Below are 17,773 nucleotides of genomic sequence, written 5' to 3'. Positions count from 1 at the left end.
ACACACACTATGCAATAAGTAAGACCTTTAAATGGTTGTTTTTTTGTTTGTTTGTTTGGTTTTTTTGGGGGGTGTTGTTTTTTTTACGCCTATATGTTTTAGAGTTGGAAAGTTATTCTCTTAGATTGTTGTTAAGTTAATGTTGTGAATAGTATTGTTTTCTCAAGAAACAATTTGGGTCATAGTATTCCTGTTCAGTTTGAACAAGCGTTTCAAAAATTTCAATTCTAATTTTTCAAGTATATCTACATTTTCATAACCCCATATTTCTGCACCATACAACAGAATAGGTACAATCATAGACTGGTGCATGTCCAGAACAATATGTAAAGGTAAATCTTGATTTCTGGCTGACTGAAGTAAAGAACACATAGCTTTTTGAGCCTGTTCATAAATCATTTTTTTACCTTTGTAAAAAGCTCCATTTCTGCTAAATTCAATACCAAGATATTTAAAAGAATCGCCAACATCCAAACATGCATCACCAAACTTAAAAACAGGCTTTAGCTTATTTGTAAAATTAAATACCATCACTTTAGTTTTCTTTACATTAACCACTAATTTCCATTTTAAACAATATTTGTGAAAAACATTGCAAGACTGTTGTAATCCTTCTTTCATCTCCAAAAGTAAAATTGTGTCATCTGCATACAAGAGTACAAACAATCGCATGTAACTATCTAAGTCTGAAATGTTAACATTCAATAAAAGATCAACAGATGGACTCTTACACTCAGTCAAATATGACTCTAAATCATTGAAATACAGAGAAAAAACCAAAGGCAAGAGATTTTCCCCTTGTCATACACCCTTACAAATGCTAAAGAAATCAGAAATTTCATAGCTAAATATGTGAAATTAAACAGATTTTTCACCATTTAAAAACACACACGACTTAATTCTATCATACATGTTCATTATGACACGCAAAATTTTACCATTCACACCTTCATAGACAAGTTTTGGCCATAACCCACTTCTCCAAACTAAATCAAAGGCTTTTTTTTAAATCAACAAAAGCACAATAAAGTTTCTTCTTTTTCATGGAGAAAATATCCATTAGTGATTCGAAAACAAACATCTGATCTAATGTCGAATGGGACTGTCTAACTCCTGCTTGGGCCCTTGAAAGTATATTGTTTACATTGATATAATCAGTCAGTCTAGCATTTAACACTGTAGTGAATAGTTTTCCAACACAGCTGAGCAAAGTTATTCCCCTATAATTATCACAGTCAAGTGTACCACCTTTGCCTTTATACAATGGCAATATCAAGCCAGATACCCATTTTTCTGGTACACACACACACACACACACACACACACACACACACACACACACACACATACACACACATGCCCCAGATGTGCACATTTAGTTATAAGGTATCTGAACTTTGCTGACACAGGCCTGTATGTATGCATGCTTATACTGACTCAGATTTATAAGCGTAAGTGTGTGTGTGTGTGTGTGTGTGTGTCTGTCTGTCTGTCTGTCTGTGTGATTGTCTCTACATAAGTAAACTTCACACACACACACACACACACCACACACACACACACACACACACACACACACACACACACACACACTTTTGACAAGATACATCACAGATGCAGAATAGCATTACAACTTATTTTTCAGTTTTGATTCAGAACAAACATATTTTGTTGTGTACTCCTGCAATCGAAAAAAACAACAAAAAAACACCCTTGAAACAGACAGAGCATCTCAAAAAGACTCTCAACTATAACAATTATCACTGTTGAACTTTTACATGTGGTCCTGATACTTGCAGTGGAGACTATAACTGTAATTATCATCAAAATGTAGAAAAGCAGAAGAGGTCGCGGATGCCGCACATAAGAATGACGTTAAGCAAAAATGGACTTACTCTGTGGGCTCCTATAATATACTGACAACTTCAAAATAAACCTTGACCTTAACAGAATGTTCACATCATTCGGATACACATTCTACCGTCATCCTGTCGTGCATCATATCGAAAAAAAATGATAACTGCACTGCAGTGACTGCATGAAGACAGTTTTGTCGTCGATAGCAGACGCAATATAAAAAGGAAAATACTGCCATTCAGAAAAAAGAAACCGATCATCAATGTAACAGTCTAATGATACAGCCATCCACTGCACAATTTTCTACATCAATGGTGCATTCGAGACATAACAGACGCATAATCACCTCCCACACCTGTTTAGTTGTCACTCGTCATCCATTTTGATGTCGGAAACCACCGAACTGGCTCGGCAGTGTTCGGGATTAGTAAAGGGAGGACATTCACATCCTCCGAGCACGCATTTCATTATTATGATTATGATTAATATTATTGTTGTTGTTGTTATCGTTATTCTTCTTCTTCTTTCTGTTACACGACCAACATCGACTTGGCGATGACTCTGTCGTGGTTCATGCATGCTGGGTATTTTCGTGTCTCCACAACCCACCGAACATTGACATGGGTTGCAGGATCTTTAACGTGCGTATTTGATCTGCGATCTGTAGTAGTTGTATCAGTTTCAGTTTCTCAAAGACGTCACTGCCTTCGGACAAATCCATACACGCTACACCAGACCTGCTTGGCAGATGCCTGACCAGTAGCATAACCCAACGCACTTACTCAGTCCTTCAGTGCATGCTCAATTATATTCGAGCAGTTACCGGAGTGGATTTCTACAGAATTTTGCCAGATGACAACACTTTCACAGAATCACAGAAATGTTTGGCTATAGGCTAAAAGCCTTTTGCCCTCATAATCAGTGTCCATTTATGTGCTCTTGGATCACTTGTTGTGAACAAACCCTTGTTTAAATCTGGCATAGTGTATACTATATTTATCTACAGCTCAGTAAAGATTTAACTCTGTGGAAAATACATGGTTCTTAAACTTTTTGTCAATGTGATTTTTGAAGGCGTTTACCGATGGTGCATTGATGGTGTCATAGGAAAGGTTATTCCACAGATTTATGATACGGTTAGTAAAGAACTTGCGGAACTGGTTAGTTACGAAATTAGTTTTGTTTATTTTGAAGTTGTGCCCTCGAGTTTTATCGTAGTTAGCCATAGTAAACAAGGAAGAGGTGGTGCAAGGATCATAAATATTGTGCATGATCTTATATACTTCAATGAGATCACCTCTTGATCTTCTAAACTCAAGGCTAGGCATATTAAAAAGAGCCAGGGTTCTTTTTCAGTGCGCCAGGTGCCTGCTGCGCACGCAGGGACCTCGGTTTATCGTCTCATCCGAATGAATGGATGCTTAGTTTGATTTTCCAGCCAAACTTGGGAGAAAGGGCGAGCCGGGGATTCGAACCCAGACCCTCAGGCGATCATGGAATGTGTGTATTGGCAGATAAGTGTCTCAACCATTCTGCCACCTTCCACCTTAAAGTAGCAGTAGTTGTAGTGTTATTTTAGCTCATGTTTTTAATCAGTATAAATGAATGCATATCATTTGTCTTTCGTATACTTTTGAAAAAAATTTTTAATCTGTTATTCTTCTCCTTCTCTCAACTCTGTGAAGGCCGGGTCATTGCACAGAAGAACTGTTCATAAGCTTCTTCCAGATCTGTCGACAGGTCGTGTGTCCCGGATCAAAGCCCGGCCTGGGTCTCCGGCTGCAAATGGTTTCACCGAGTTCCTGTCCATTCTGCAATGTTGTCAGTCATGCAGTCGTTTCGTTCTCAGCGGTGTCTCCCTTTCGTCTTCCTCCCTCAACAGTTCCTTCGAAGTTTGTTTTAGTAAGGTCATTCAGTTCAGTGTAACTTATTACGAGGCCACACCACCGTCACGCGTTGTTCCGCCAGTGTCTTTTCTTAATGCCCATCAGTCGCACACGGGACGTCGAAGCAGCAAGTTTCACGCGACAAGCAGCAAAACTGTGCAGCGCCCCGTGTGCGAGGTATTCAGGCAGCAAGAGTCGCGCTGCCAAGCAGCAAGATCGCCGTTGCCACGCGTCAAAATCCTCGATATGCAGTGCATATAGAATACGATGATGACCAGGTTGAAGAATTCTGCTCAAAGCTTCAAACATCGTCGACAAGAAATTATTCAAGTCGAGTTCATTGTGACTAGAACCTGATGCCAAAGTTGGTATAGACGCCCAACTTGAGAAAACTGGAGGAATTTCTGCGGCTCCTATCGTAATGATGAAAATACCAATGATAAGGACTGCGCCAGCTAGAATTCCCTCCAGTTATAATGACTTGCTGTTGTTGCTAACACTCTTGGTGGGCATAAAGCATCCCGACGATGGACATGGCACTCCCCAAATGGTCAGCATCACAGCCAGATGAAAAACCGAAACAGGTCTGGCACCAATAGGGTGAAAACAAGAACGTTCCCAGGAGCTGACTATGTCAGTGACTATGACCTTGTCATTATGAACTTTCAAGTATGGTTGAGGAACAAAAAGAGAGGGGAAAACAGCTGACTCAAATTCAACCTTGAGAAACTGAAATATACTGGCATCGCTGATATTTCCAAGCAGTTATCGGAGGAGAATTCGATCCACTACTCCTGCTTGAAGATCTTGATTTCTCACAATTTCAAGCAAGTGATGACAGAACGGAAACAGCAGCAGAGGTCATTGGGATAAGCAGATGGAAATCGAAACCATAGAGCACAAGTAGTGTCCTAGAAATGAGCAACACTTTAGAGGGAACTTAAAATCACAAAAGAAAACTGAGAAAGGAGACAGGAAATACAGTGCTATGAACAAGAAGATCGGTCAAGAAATGTAGAATACAAAGGAAATTTGGATTGAACAACAGTGTGAAGACATTTGGTCAAAGAGCTTTCAGTATCAAGCATCTTCTCTCTGGAATTCTCTTCCTCTAAAACTCAGGCACTCATCAATTCTGTCCTCTTTCAAAGGAAAACTTTAAAACCCACCTGTTCAAAATGGCCTTTCGATGTGACAAAGCATAGTCCCTTGTATGTCTCGTCCCACCTTCTGCACTCCCCCTGTCCCCCCTCTCCATTGATGTATTCCTGTGGTGTGTGTGTTGTGGGTCGGTGCTTTTTGTTTTTGTTTTTTCTGTGTGTGTGTGTGTGTGTGTGTGCGCGCGTGCGTGTGTGAATGTGTGTGTGTGTGGGGGGGGGGGGGGTTTGTGCCTTTTTTCCTGCGATTATTCCTATCTGTAAATTATAGTATTGATTCGGTTTATATAGATTTTTTTTTTCCACTTCTATGTCCTCATGTGCTCGTGTGTGGTATACACTATTGTATAATTATGTATTATCCCATGTGAGGCGCTCAGAGCCCATCATATGGGGAGTTTGCGACATATAAGTACAATTTATTATTATTATTATTATTATTCCGGGAGGAGGGTGTAACAGCAGCGAAGTCGTTAAAAATCTGGCAAAGTTGCAGGCAACGACAACATTACTGAAGAACTTTTGAAACATTGTGGAGAGGCAGTTATCAGCATTCTAACTGCTGTCTGTAACCAAATCTGGCACACGGGCGAATTGCCCACACCATGGACCCAATCACATATCGTCACCCTCCCCAAGAAAGGAAATCTCCACCACTGCTAGAACCACCGCTCCAGATCAGCCCATCAGTGCTAGCAAAATGATGCTCAAAATCATGCTGAACAGTTTGCAGCCACAAGCAGACAGATACCGTCATTGCTAAAGGATAGGCTGGATTCCGCAAAGGCAGGAGTAGGCTACCATCAAACAAAATTAACTTTAAACCTCAGTGCGTACCCTTTGCGAAAAAAAACACCTCCAACACCAGATGGAATTATGCCATGTTTTCATAGACTTCAAGAAATCATTTGACAGAGTCAGACAGGAAGGACAGCAAGCACTAAGGACCAAAAGAAAAGAAAACAAAACAAAACAAAAACCATCCAGCAAAAGCTTATCAACACCATATCCTGCAGCAGCGATATATTCCAAATCTACCAGTGCACGGTATTATTCCACTTGTCTATATATTTGATTTTGATATTCATTTTCAAATGCATCATTTATCATTTCTCTCTTTTTCATGTAGGCTCTCACGACCTTACTAGCTCATTGGGTCAATAGTGCGCAGGTAAGGCATATGTTACAGTTTTTGTTTGTTTGTTGTTGTATTTGGTGTTGCGCGTATACCGTTGCTCAACCGGTCCGCACCGACGCTTTGACAAAAGATAAAAATAATTAATGTCAACAGCATTGTCACTGTGAGAGAGAGAGAGAGAGGGGAAGGGTTTTCACTAGCGCTTCAGTTATATGCCGTACAAATTCAAGTTACTATTTTCGGATGATCGTGACCAATTCAGCAACAATTAGCTTTCTTTTGGCTTTGTGCAAAACATACAAAGGAAGAGGGCGACAGAGGGAAAGGAACGACAGATGGCACTGGAGCGTGAGAGAGAGGCCAGACAGAGAGGGGCCGGGGGGCCTCGGGGGTGCCGGAGGGCGGGTAAGCGGGTGGGAGGGTGCAGGGGGGTCTGAACGTTGTGCCCCCCCCCCCCCACCCCCCACTCACTAATCTAAAAATAGATCAATAGATCAGTGTTGTGGCCGTCGGTATGTGCATGGAGGGCCACAGGTGTTATCGGCAGGAAACGTCATCGACACACAGCCTACTTACGTAGCCAACAGGTGAAACTGTCCACATCATAGTGCACTCCTGTCCCATCTGTGTGTGCGTGTGTGTGTGTGCGCGTGCGTGTGCATTCCTATCATTTACCTTGTACCTTATCTTTCACTTAACTATATTTTTCAGGTATTCACATTTATTGGATGTTTATGTTTTACACAAACCTATGTAGGCTCTCATGACCTGATCAGCGCCTTGGGTCTGGGATCTGCTCCTCTTACTTTTTTTTTTTTTTTTTTTTACTAAGCAGTAGTTGTGGTGCAGTCTGCATAGATTAGTTTGCACGCTTTGACACCTCCTTGAAACCGAAATCCCGTGTGTGTGTGTGTGTGAGGTCATACATGCAGATGACTGACAATACAGTTTTGTTTCAATGTTGTAGTCTGCATGCACATTTTATTCCATCAAGTATTTTTTGTGCTGATTTACATGAGGTGTCTTAAAGCCTGGAATGTTGATATGTGTGAATTTTTAAGTGGATTTAATGAGTCTGTGCTTCATGTTTCAATAAGCCAGACAGCCTCGCCTTGCCTCATGTTTCAATATCAACTGCTTTTATGTACAGCACTTGATTTATATTTCAATGTACACTGTCCCCCTCTCTTCAGTGACATTGTATTGTATGTATTATTTGTGATGTTGATTACAACAGTGCATGTGTGAGTTTTGCTTTGTACAGTATCAACAGTGCTTATTCTTAATGTATGAAATGTATTTGCTGTTTTTTGTTTCAAGTTTCACTGGCCAGATAATTTCTCATTGGGAGTATTTTTGTCATGCCAAATTTTTTTTTTCACTTGGGAATTAACTTCTCAATGGCATATTTTTGTCATACCAGACTCCAGCTTGTGCTTACCCCAGAGAGAAGACCACCACCTCATCCAACCTCTGTTCCCATGGAGCTGCTGTCTTACCAAAACTCACCACATAAAGAAAGTTAGAAGCTTAGATCTGGGCATGAAAGCCACAGAATCCAGTTACAATTTTCTCTTCTTATTAGGATCAGGCTGACAACGAAAACAATGTTGATGAAGAGGTCAGTTTATGTTTGGGACTATTATTATGACAAGGTTTTGTCTACACTTCCTTTCATAATGCACCCAAAAACATTACTACATTAAGGGTCAGAATAATGCATTAATGAAGAGACTGACAACTGACGGTGTAGCCCCAGTCTCTGATTTACAACCGTAGCCCCAGTCGCTGATTTACAACCATAGTATAAGTCTGCTCTGGGTAACAGCTGGCCTTGAGTTGAATCACAATCAATGACATTGCTATGAGTCTTGTTGTGTTTGATTTGAATCTAATCATCAAGATCTGGTTACTTTCATTTTGAGATTCATTTCAGGAAACATGATATGGGATTTATCTATTTTTTCAAGCCCATCAATTATCCATCACCATACTGTCTTGTTTCATAAAAAAAGGATAGTCAGCTTGGGAGGACATGCTGTGCTGGTTTCCCTCCATATTATCCGTCAGCTGTATTCTTGCTACTCTGTGACAGCTTTTGTAGAGAGTAAAGTTGGTTCTTGTCTTGCTAATGATCAAATTCAGTACAATTTTTGCATTATGCCGTCTGATTCCATTCATTGCTATGAAACATAATATTTAAATCAATGGTCAATAAAACTATTTCTATGTGGATCACCATGCAGAAATAATACAGCCAATATGGACAAAAAAATTAAAAAACAATCCAGAGCATACTTATGTTGAGGAGAGCCGGAAAGAGCCACAAAAGTTGCAAAAATTAAAGCATCTTATTGTAAAGATTTGCATGTAATTAAAAATTGACAAGGGTCCACAGTTCTTTCACAAGCATCTAGGGACAATGTAGGGTTACAGATTTAGTAACTTTATATTTGCAATCAAATAGAATAATAACTATTGTTCTGTATTTGTGGGCTGCGACTCCTCTGTTTGTTTCTGCAAGTTAAAAATTTTTTTTAACAAGTACAACTGTTGAATCAGCCACACTCAATATTCCCGGGGACAGACTACTACCAACTCGGTAGCTGGAGACCATCCCCGACCCTGCAGGTCCCCAGGTGCTGGATAGGGGGCTGCCCTTTGACATGAGGGTAAAGTTATATTCATTGCCCTGGGTCAACGAACTGGCAATGTTCCTATCAGGATGGGGCAGGGCTGCAGGTGGCACTGCTGCGCTCAATGAAATACCCAATGTGTCCTACGATGGGTTCATCGTGCGATCAAGAGGTGCCCTATAAACCTACACGGTGCACTCTTAACAAACTACACCACCACAGATCACTGCCTATGACATAAAAAGCCAATTTGCAAGGCTGGAACATCAGCTATCCTTGATTACTTTTACACATTGCATACACTCTCAGTTCAGTTTGTGTTAGCTTATCCCTGACCACACTCAACACAAACACAGCATCATAATATTAAAATTTGTTTACTGTTTTTTTTCCATCTTCCAATTCAATTTGTCCAAACATGTACATGAGCTCGAAGCTGAAAAAGGTCCCAAAAACAACAACAAAAATACCTACACAGTTCACACATCTCGAGCAGACAACAAGAACATACATGTTGAACAAGGGCACTGACCACTGCACATTCAGACGGCAGTAACTACAACAGCTGCATTCAGCAACTGTTCAGACACAAAGCAGTGGCAGAAAGAAATAAAGCACAAAATTCTATGCAAACTCGATGAGTGTGATGTATATTGTGAAAATAAATATCTGTATAAATGAAACCTGTGAAATAAAAACAAAAATGATCCATGTGGATGAACAACTAGCACAGCAGATGCGTACTGTTCACAAATGATTCACTGTGAACATTGTACTCATTAGGCTTCCATGCCAATCATTCAAAAAACACAACACTACTAACATGTATCATTATCATCAAATCTAACCACAACATTAAGAAACAAAAACAATATATTATCATCTATGATGACAGATCAACAATCTGTCATAATGATGCAAATTCTGAATGTACATAACAGTTTATCCAGGTTGGAAGCATCAAGTATAAATGTCTCTCTTTTATCTTACACTTAATTTGTAGCCTGCATCTGTATGGCTTTAATGTTAGATTAATTTTCAAATGTTAGACTGGATAAGACTATTAACATCTGTACAGTGCAATTTTAAAAGCTATTAACTATCACTCTGATGAAACACTGCTTTCAAAATTTTCAGTTTTATGTTTGAATAAAATCTTTCCCCCCTTTACAAATTAACACATTAATTTAACACAGAAAAAAAAATCACACTAAAATGAGAAACAAAACAAAAATACAATGAACAAACAATTGCAAAACCCCCAACAAAACAATAACAATTAACATACAAACACAACAACAAGGGATAGAGAAAGAACAGAGAGGGGAGAGGTCAGGTGATTACAATTAAGTCATGTGAATCACATTACAAGTACTGATTGTTCCCATTTTGGGGGTGGTAATTTGAAATGTTTTACCTCTTCAAACATATTACACAAAATTCTTCTGAACAGTTTTCCAATTACAAAGAAATGAAAAAAAAAAGAATGTACTTACACAGCAAAACAAAAAGATATCACATGGTGCTAGCGTTAGTGAGGAAAACTCATAAGTTAAAAATGAACACCTTCTCAAAGTTTAGCTTGATCCCCCCTTCCCCTTAAAAAACAAACAAAAAAACAAACAAACAAAAAAAAAAAAAACCAAAACAAAAAAAACCCCAAAAGACATTGAGCTTGATAGGGAGTATAGTTTTCCAATTTGCAATTATTTGCACTTTGTGCCTTGAGGGAGAAAATCCGAATTAACATTCATAAAAAAAAAGATAAAGAAAAAAATAGTTTGAATAAAAATATAACATTATTCCCCTCAAAATCTTTAAAAACAAGAATGCTTGTTGTTAATAATCTCTAAAACTGTATCTAATATTCAGCCTTCAAGCTTAACAGCTCATCTGTGACTGATTCACCCCAAGAAAAAGGTGATATAAAAGATAATTTTATGTAAATACTGTAAATGATTTGAATGAAATTTGCATGAATAAACATAAACATCCCGACAAATCTTTTTTCTATCCCGTAGATTTTCACTACACTCAGGAAGAGGTGCACTACTGGATGATATGATTTTTATATGTCACTTGGGATGATTTTTTATGTCACTTGGGATAATTTTGTTTCAAGGTTTAATTTTGTGCCAAAACAGTGCAATCGTAAAATATTTGGTTTCAGTCCATTTTGTAACTGATGATAATTTTTAATGACATGGACATGATACGTTAAGGAGAGGAAGGGGCATAAGCAAATGCCAAGATCAACACAGTGAAAAGACATGAACATTACTCATGTTTTGAAATGCCATCATCACCTTCCCCACACACATCACCCCACACACATCACACGATTCACAATGGCACCTTCAAAGGAAGCAGGTACCACAGTATGTGGCAGATTTTGCGCCAACTGATTATCCAACTGCTGAGTTCCCTAAAATTAAATTTAAAATTTAACACATTAGCATTTTAAATTTAAAGGAGATTCCATTTTGGGGGTCTTTTCAGTTCGAAATCTATCTCAGAATGGAAAGAAGTGAAGTCCCACAGTGAAAGGGAAGAAAACAAAATTCAGTGTACTGAACAGTGTAGGGGAAAAAAAACCAACCCAACCAAAGTGAAGTCTTCCCAGTCATCGTAACTTTTTGCCTTTGTTAAGTTGGCTGAATAACCACCACAAAAGGCACGCCTTCTAAAGCTCACGTGATGATGAATTCAGTACCAGCTGATACCTTTATCAGCCTGAACTCTTCATAAACAGTTTCATAAGTCATTCTTGCTTTCAGTGCGCTTCCAAAAAAAACAAAAAACAAAAAAAAAAAACAACAAAAAAAACAACAACCCATCTTTAAAATATACAAACAATTATACTGATCTTCACTCTATAAGTCTTTTTATTAGAAAGGATGCCAGTTGACTCTGAACTGTTTTTTGTTTTTTCTGAAATACACTCAATGTCCATGCTCATGGTAGTACTGAGAACATGACACAAGAAAATATGGGTTCTTTAAAATCTGATTCACATTAACAATTTATCTACGGCATCTTTTCCCTGCTCTGGGGCCAAATTTTCCACTCATTGTGTATCACGCTTTTCTATTCCTTCCTGGAACCATGCAAGTTGTGTTCATTCTTGACACCAAACATTTTCATTTATTCACTTCCAACTAAATTAATGTCACCATAATGAAGCATAGTTAACTCAAATTAACTTTTAAAAAGCTATCAACTGATCTAAAAGTTGAAGTGATAACTGAAGCGATAATGTCCACAAAAATCAAACCGTCACTCATTCTACCCTTTTTAATTACGTTTTTGTTTTGATAAATTAGCAATAGTTATCTGCTTATTATCATCATTATAATCACTGTTGCTTATATTATAGTCCAGCTGACCGCATCGGGCTGTATCAGGACTGACCAACTACACAAACGTCCAACTGCGTTAACGCAAAACTATCAGATATAACATACATAAAATTTAAAAAAATCATCAAGCAAAACCTACATAACACAGTTCATGACACTATCTTAGCCACTTAGCTCCTTAGGGCAAATAAAATTAGGCCACGCTGAGGATGTAAGCTCTTCTGCTTAATTTATCATACCCAGATTACTAAAAATCAAACAAAAACAAAAAAAAAACAAAAAAAACCCCCACCAACCCAATTGTAAAAAAGGAAAAAAAACAAAACAATACTTCAATTTGTTCAAAGTCAAATAAAACATACATAAAATGCTCAAGATATTCTAGAAGAATACAGGTGAATGGACCAGAGAGGCAGCAAATAAGAATGGAAGAGATGACAAAAAAAAAAAAAAAAAAAAAAAAAAAAAAAAAAAGGGGAAAAGCCAAAAACAAAGACAGCAATCAAGAAGAGGGTATTTCCAGCACAGTCTCCGGCATTACCATACAGGACAAGCACAGAGGATGGCAGAATCCACATTTGTAAACATAACTTTATCTCATATTAAGAAACATATTGACTAACACCAGGAATAATTAAAGGAAAGGATCAACATGTTATAGCTCTACCCTGGGCTGAAATTAATAGCAAGGTTGATTCTTTCAATTTGCAGAAAACCAGTATGTGAATTTACTACTTATAAGATTACACAGGTACACAACATAGCCAAATCAATAACGTACAGCCCATGTAGATGGCACTCCCTAGAATGATCACTTTAATTACCAGTGTATAAGGCAGTAACGACGATCAATGATCATTTGTGAGAAAAATGTCAATTTTAAATTACTAAAAATCATTACTGAACAGTAACAGGTAGGTTGGACTTTTGAGAACACTTTACAGTTGTATCTATGTCATAGTTCACAGGTCAATTTTAGTCCATGAGAAATGCAAACAAAAGCTGGAACCATTTTTCCCGACACTGAACAGTGGTCAAAGTAAAACAGAACTATTTTAATAACTCCAGAAATTATATATATACACTTTGCACTGAAAAAATTCAACATAAAATGAACACTACTATACAATGTAAACATAGCAGATCACAAGTACCTTATGCTTTTAAAAGGTGTATTTCAAATTCTCATTTTTTTTTTTTTATACAAAAACCGTATTTCAAATTCTCATTTTGAAAACAAAATAACTTTTTATACAAGTGCCCAATAAAATCTTTAAAAAAAGAAAAGAAAAAAAGAAAGAAAAAAAAGAGAGAATAAAATGAGGGAAGCTAAATCAAAACAGGAGGCAAAACCAACTTCCAATTTTGAAGAGGGAGGGGAGGGGGAAGAAAAAAAGTAAGGTGAAAGAGGTTAGATTTGCTTCAGCAAATCTGTATAAACCAACCTTTCACATCATCACAGAGACTGATACTATATCAAGGAAACATAAATTGACTAAAGAGAGATACATACATATATAAAGAATGTATGTGTCAAGAGATTTTGTGTGTGTGTGTGTGAGTGTGTGTGTGTGTGTGCACATGCGCGCACACATATAATGTGTGAATCCTAACTACCAGCAGGGTATATTTCCTCTGCTTGCAAGATTAATCAAGTTATCAACAGAAATTGAAAATGTAGTTTGTACCGCCTTTTTAACCATAATATTTTTAGATGACACTTTTACACAAAACGTGAAAGATTGGGCAAAATTAAACAAAGGGGTGAAATCATACAAGTGTTATGTGTTAATGTATTTTACTATTTCATCTCCTAGAGCTCAAATTCTTTGAATGAAAACAGTATTAAAAAAGAAAAAAAGAAAAGAGAAAGCATTGCAAAGTGCTCCCCACTTATACAAACCAACAATCATAGGATAACCTTTACATGTTCTGAGTATCCATTTTAAGATGTGTCTGATGAAGTAGCTTCACTAGATTACACCATTACTTTCTGTGCCTGTTTAGCAAGAAGCAATAACTTCTTGATAATAACTGAGGTAAATCTGACCATGTGGTAATTCTACCATATGGTAATTCTAAATAAAGCTGTAGAATAATAACTAAGTTATGAATAAAGAGCTTCACAGGTCATATTCTGTCAATGAATAATCATGTACAATGAAACAACAATGAAACAAAGTGACTTTCTAACAATGGAAAACTGTGTAATGTCCTAACGGTGAAAAATACAACCCAAATTCTTGCATGAAAAAAAACAACAAACTATCAGAACTGGTCTATTTGTGCCTGAAACAATCAAAATAAATGAAACTTCTTACAAAAAAAAAAGAAAAAAAGAAAAAAAAAAAAAGAAAAAAAAAAAGAAAAAAAAGAAAAAAAGAAAAGAGGAGTCACCATGACAAAATTTAGTGCAACATGAGATTCATTCCTTTCCAAAATTGTTCAATTACTTAAAATGCATGCATTGCACTATCTGCTCTGCTTTTTGCCTATGTATTTATGAGGACAAATACACAGTGTGCCACCACATTCCCAAAACACAATTAAATGTGGGAAAAAAAGGTCACTGTCTTGCACAATGACAAATTGCAACTGACATTCACAATCCTGTTTAACTCTCTCCTGCCAAACACCGTAAACTGTATGTGCTGCTCCAAAGCACACACAAGCAACTGGCACTCACTCGTTCATCTTTTAATACCTTTCACCACACACATGGTCAATCATTTATCAATTTTCAGTCAGTTCATTTGGTTCATAATGTCCAAAACATAAGATCATTCTTACAATATTCAACTTTTCTCCAACTGTCTCAACTCTGCATTCAGACACTTTTCAAAGTTAAATACAATTCTGGATTCTAAAGTTAAATATGCTTCTGGAGGTAGAATTTAAATACAAACGAGGCAAAGCCTTCATGGCTCACATGTAATTCAAGTTGCACAACAACAAAACTGAAAACACTGATAGGGGTGAAGGGGTAGGGAAAATGGGAGTGGGTAGTTACCAGTTCATGATGATCCCGAACATATTTTTGCACACCATCAGAAATAAGTGTTTGTTAACTGAAGGCGAGTGCTGGAAACAGAGCAAGTCTATCTTAAGCACCTTTTGGCATTTCACTGTTTTATGATCATAATATGTATCTATCAAACTTTCAAACCTACCCTGCTTTTATCAAAACTTTCCAGCTTTGATAACTCATAAAAAAAACCCCGCGAAACGCATTTCCTGACCGAATACACACAATATCACTCTGGACAATTCAGTTTTTTTTCATAACCTTTCTCACACACTGAGCAGTGCAGAGTGAAGGTCAAAGAAAGACATTACAAAAGAAAAAGGCTACTCCCTGTCAGAATCCATGAAAATGAACGCTAGGAAACTCTTTGACTGTTTTGCTTTAAATAATGGCAGAAGGTGACCATTGTATACTTTAAAAGATTAATATGCACATGCATTGCTAAAAAAAAACAAACCTTGATACTAAATGTGACAAATTGTGGACTATAATTCAAATTTATTGATTTGTGATGTATTCAGGAACATTATGCAGTAACAAGTAAGTGATAAGGTCTATGCACACATCTTTCACGGAATAAAAGTTAGTGTTTACTTTCCTCTCATTTCAATAATATGTGATCATGGATTATAAATTTGATTCACATGCTCCTTATGAATATTTACGGGAATATGTGCAACACTGTTTACTGATAGAATTACCACTTGGGCAAATAAACATTGCGTAATACCTTCACACTGAGAGTAAAACACAACTGCCTTTGTATGCCTTGAGATATTTTAAACTGTAATGTTTTAGATCAGCGAGATCCATATGTAAGATAATATTTCCCATAGTATATTCAGAATGATGTCCCATTACTTGGCAAAATGCTGTTCCCAGCCCATAAATGAAGTAATATCACTTCCACACTAAGCAGAACTTCCAATTTGAACTAAAAATGATAAGTTTTTTAACCAGTGTAACAGACAAAAATGCAAATTTTATGTGAATAAAAAATAAAAACGCAACAGTGACATAATTTTGGAAACATTTTTGGCTTCTTAATATTTTCTGTGCCCTTCCCAATGCATTGTCATAATTAGAGTGTGTGGAAAGAACGGATTTGTTCCTATTTTAAGCTAAATTCCCTTTCAACAAGACATTTCGGGAAAAAAATGAATTTGTTACAGTTTGCCACATGACTCACACAAAGACAACTCAAACACAGGGTTATTACACTGAAGCGCATTGTCTGTAAACACGCAAGCAAAAAAAAAAAAAAAAAAAAAAAAAAAAAAAAAAAAAAAAAAAAAGAGGACGACGCACAAAAGCAACACCCACCTCTAATCATGCACAGAGCAAGTCACATGAATTCAACACGTATTTGTGTGTGTATTCACATGACCCCAGGAAATCTTGTCAGATTCATTGTACCTGTATTGTGACATTTTCAAAGAAAATACTGTTCTGAAGCCAATTTATAACATTCAGTATATATATATATATATATATATTTTTTTTTTCTCTCTCTCTTTTTTTTTTTTGACTGAATAACAGTGCTTTAACACCCCTTTCTTATCCTACACATATTAATAGAAATAGTCATGTTTAGCCAAAGATGTATGTAACAAGTGGGGTGTGGGGGATGGGGTAGGATAAATGAACCATTTCAGATTTTCAATATTAACACAAAAGAATTAACAGAGAACATACTTTCTTCTCTTTCATTATAGCATCAAAAGACAAACAAAATCTAAACACAAGAACCAATTAAGTCCAAAGACATACAGACACAGAGATTTTTTTCTTCCTACATACAATGTACACATTAAACAGAAGAACCAAATGAAGTCACATTGCAGTGAATGTAAGCCATTCTTTTCTTTTCTTAAATTTATTTTTTTCTTAAACATTTATCTTATACTTTAAGACTCCCTCCAGTACAGTCCAAACAGCACTTCCTGGCCATAGCTGCTTCATTTCTTTTTCAATGTCTGCTTTGAGAATGCAGGCATGTTACTGAGCATCCATTCAATTTTCATCTTGGTCTGATTACTGTAGGGACTTTTATTGTCTTTTAACAACTGTTCTTTCCAAATTTATTTTTATAATCCCCCCCCCCCCTCTTCAATGCTTCATTTTAAATGTGGAAATGAACTAAGTTTCTATCCAGAAGTCATAATAATTTTATAAGATAAACACACAGTTATACCAGCAATTTACCAATGTGGATTTAAAAAAAAAAATTTTTTTTCAGCAAGCTTTAACTTATTTATGAAACAAAAAACACTTTCATTCCTAGAAAATAACTGATCAGGGATATTAGCAGACCATGCTTATTCAGACAGATGAACAGCTGACACTTCTTGACAGGAATGAAGCATCATCCAGGCCTAAAAATGGCAGGAATATATTACAGGATACAATTTTCAAATAATTTTGGTCCCCAATATGTGCATGCAAAACATACCAAGACATGTTTTTAGCCACCTTGAGTATAACTATGGGTTTGAAAATGGGCTGTTGGAATTCTTTTCTTGCTTTGTAGGCTGTAATATTGTAAGGTAACGATTCAACTTATGTAGTACTGTGATCACTGCAGCACCAGCCGCTGTAACAAAATGGTTAGTGTCACAGAGTGATGGCTGGAAGGATGTGGGTTTGTTTCACAGTGGAGGTGGATTTATTCAAGCCTGCAGCTGGCTCCACCTCAAGCTGAGTGCGCTGGGGACT

At 37.0% G+C, this 17,773-nt stretch overlaps 1 protein-coding gene across 3 annotated transcripts in view; it reads right to left on the bottom strand.

Moving 5' to 3' along the window:
• LOC143292706 (islet cell autoantigen 1-like) overlaps positions 1-2,248 on the bottom strand; it is a 34,429-nt gene extending 32,181 nt beyond the window's left edge. For 2 of the 3 annotated variants that reach the window (XM_076603220.1, XM_076603222.1), the window contains exon 1: positions 2,213-2,248. The gene's annotated coding sequence lies outside the window, so the exon portion shown is untranslated. Of the gene's footprint in view, positions 1-2,203 lie in introns of all 3 variants that reach the window. The other variant, XM_076603221.1, reaches the window with a different exon arrangement.
• Between the last annotated feature and the right edge of the window lie 15,525 nt (positions 2,249-17,773).

This window comes from Babylonia areolata, chromosome 18 (genome assembly GCF_041734735.1).
Source record: "Babylonia areolata isolate BAREFJ2019XMU chromosome 18, ASM4173473v1, whole genome shotgun sequence".
Classification (NCBI taxonomy): Eukaryota; Metazoa; Mollusca; class Gastropoda; order Neogastropoda; family Buccinidae; genus Babylonia; species Babylonia areolata.
This window is presented reverse-complemented; position numbering and strand designations above follow the sequence as displayed.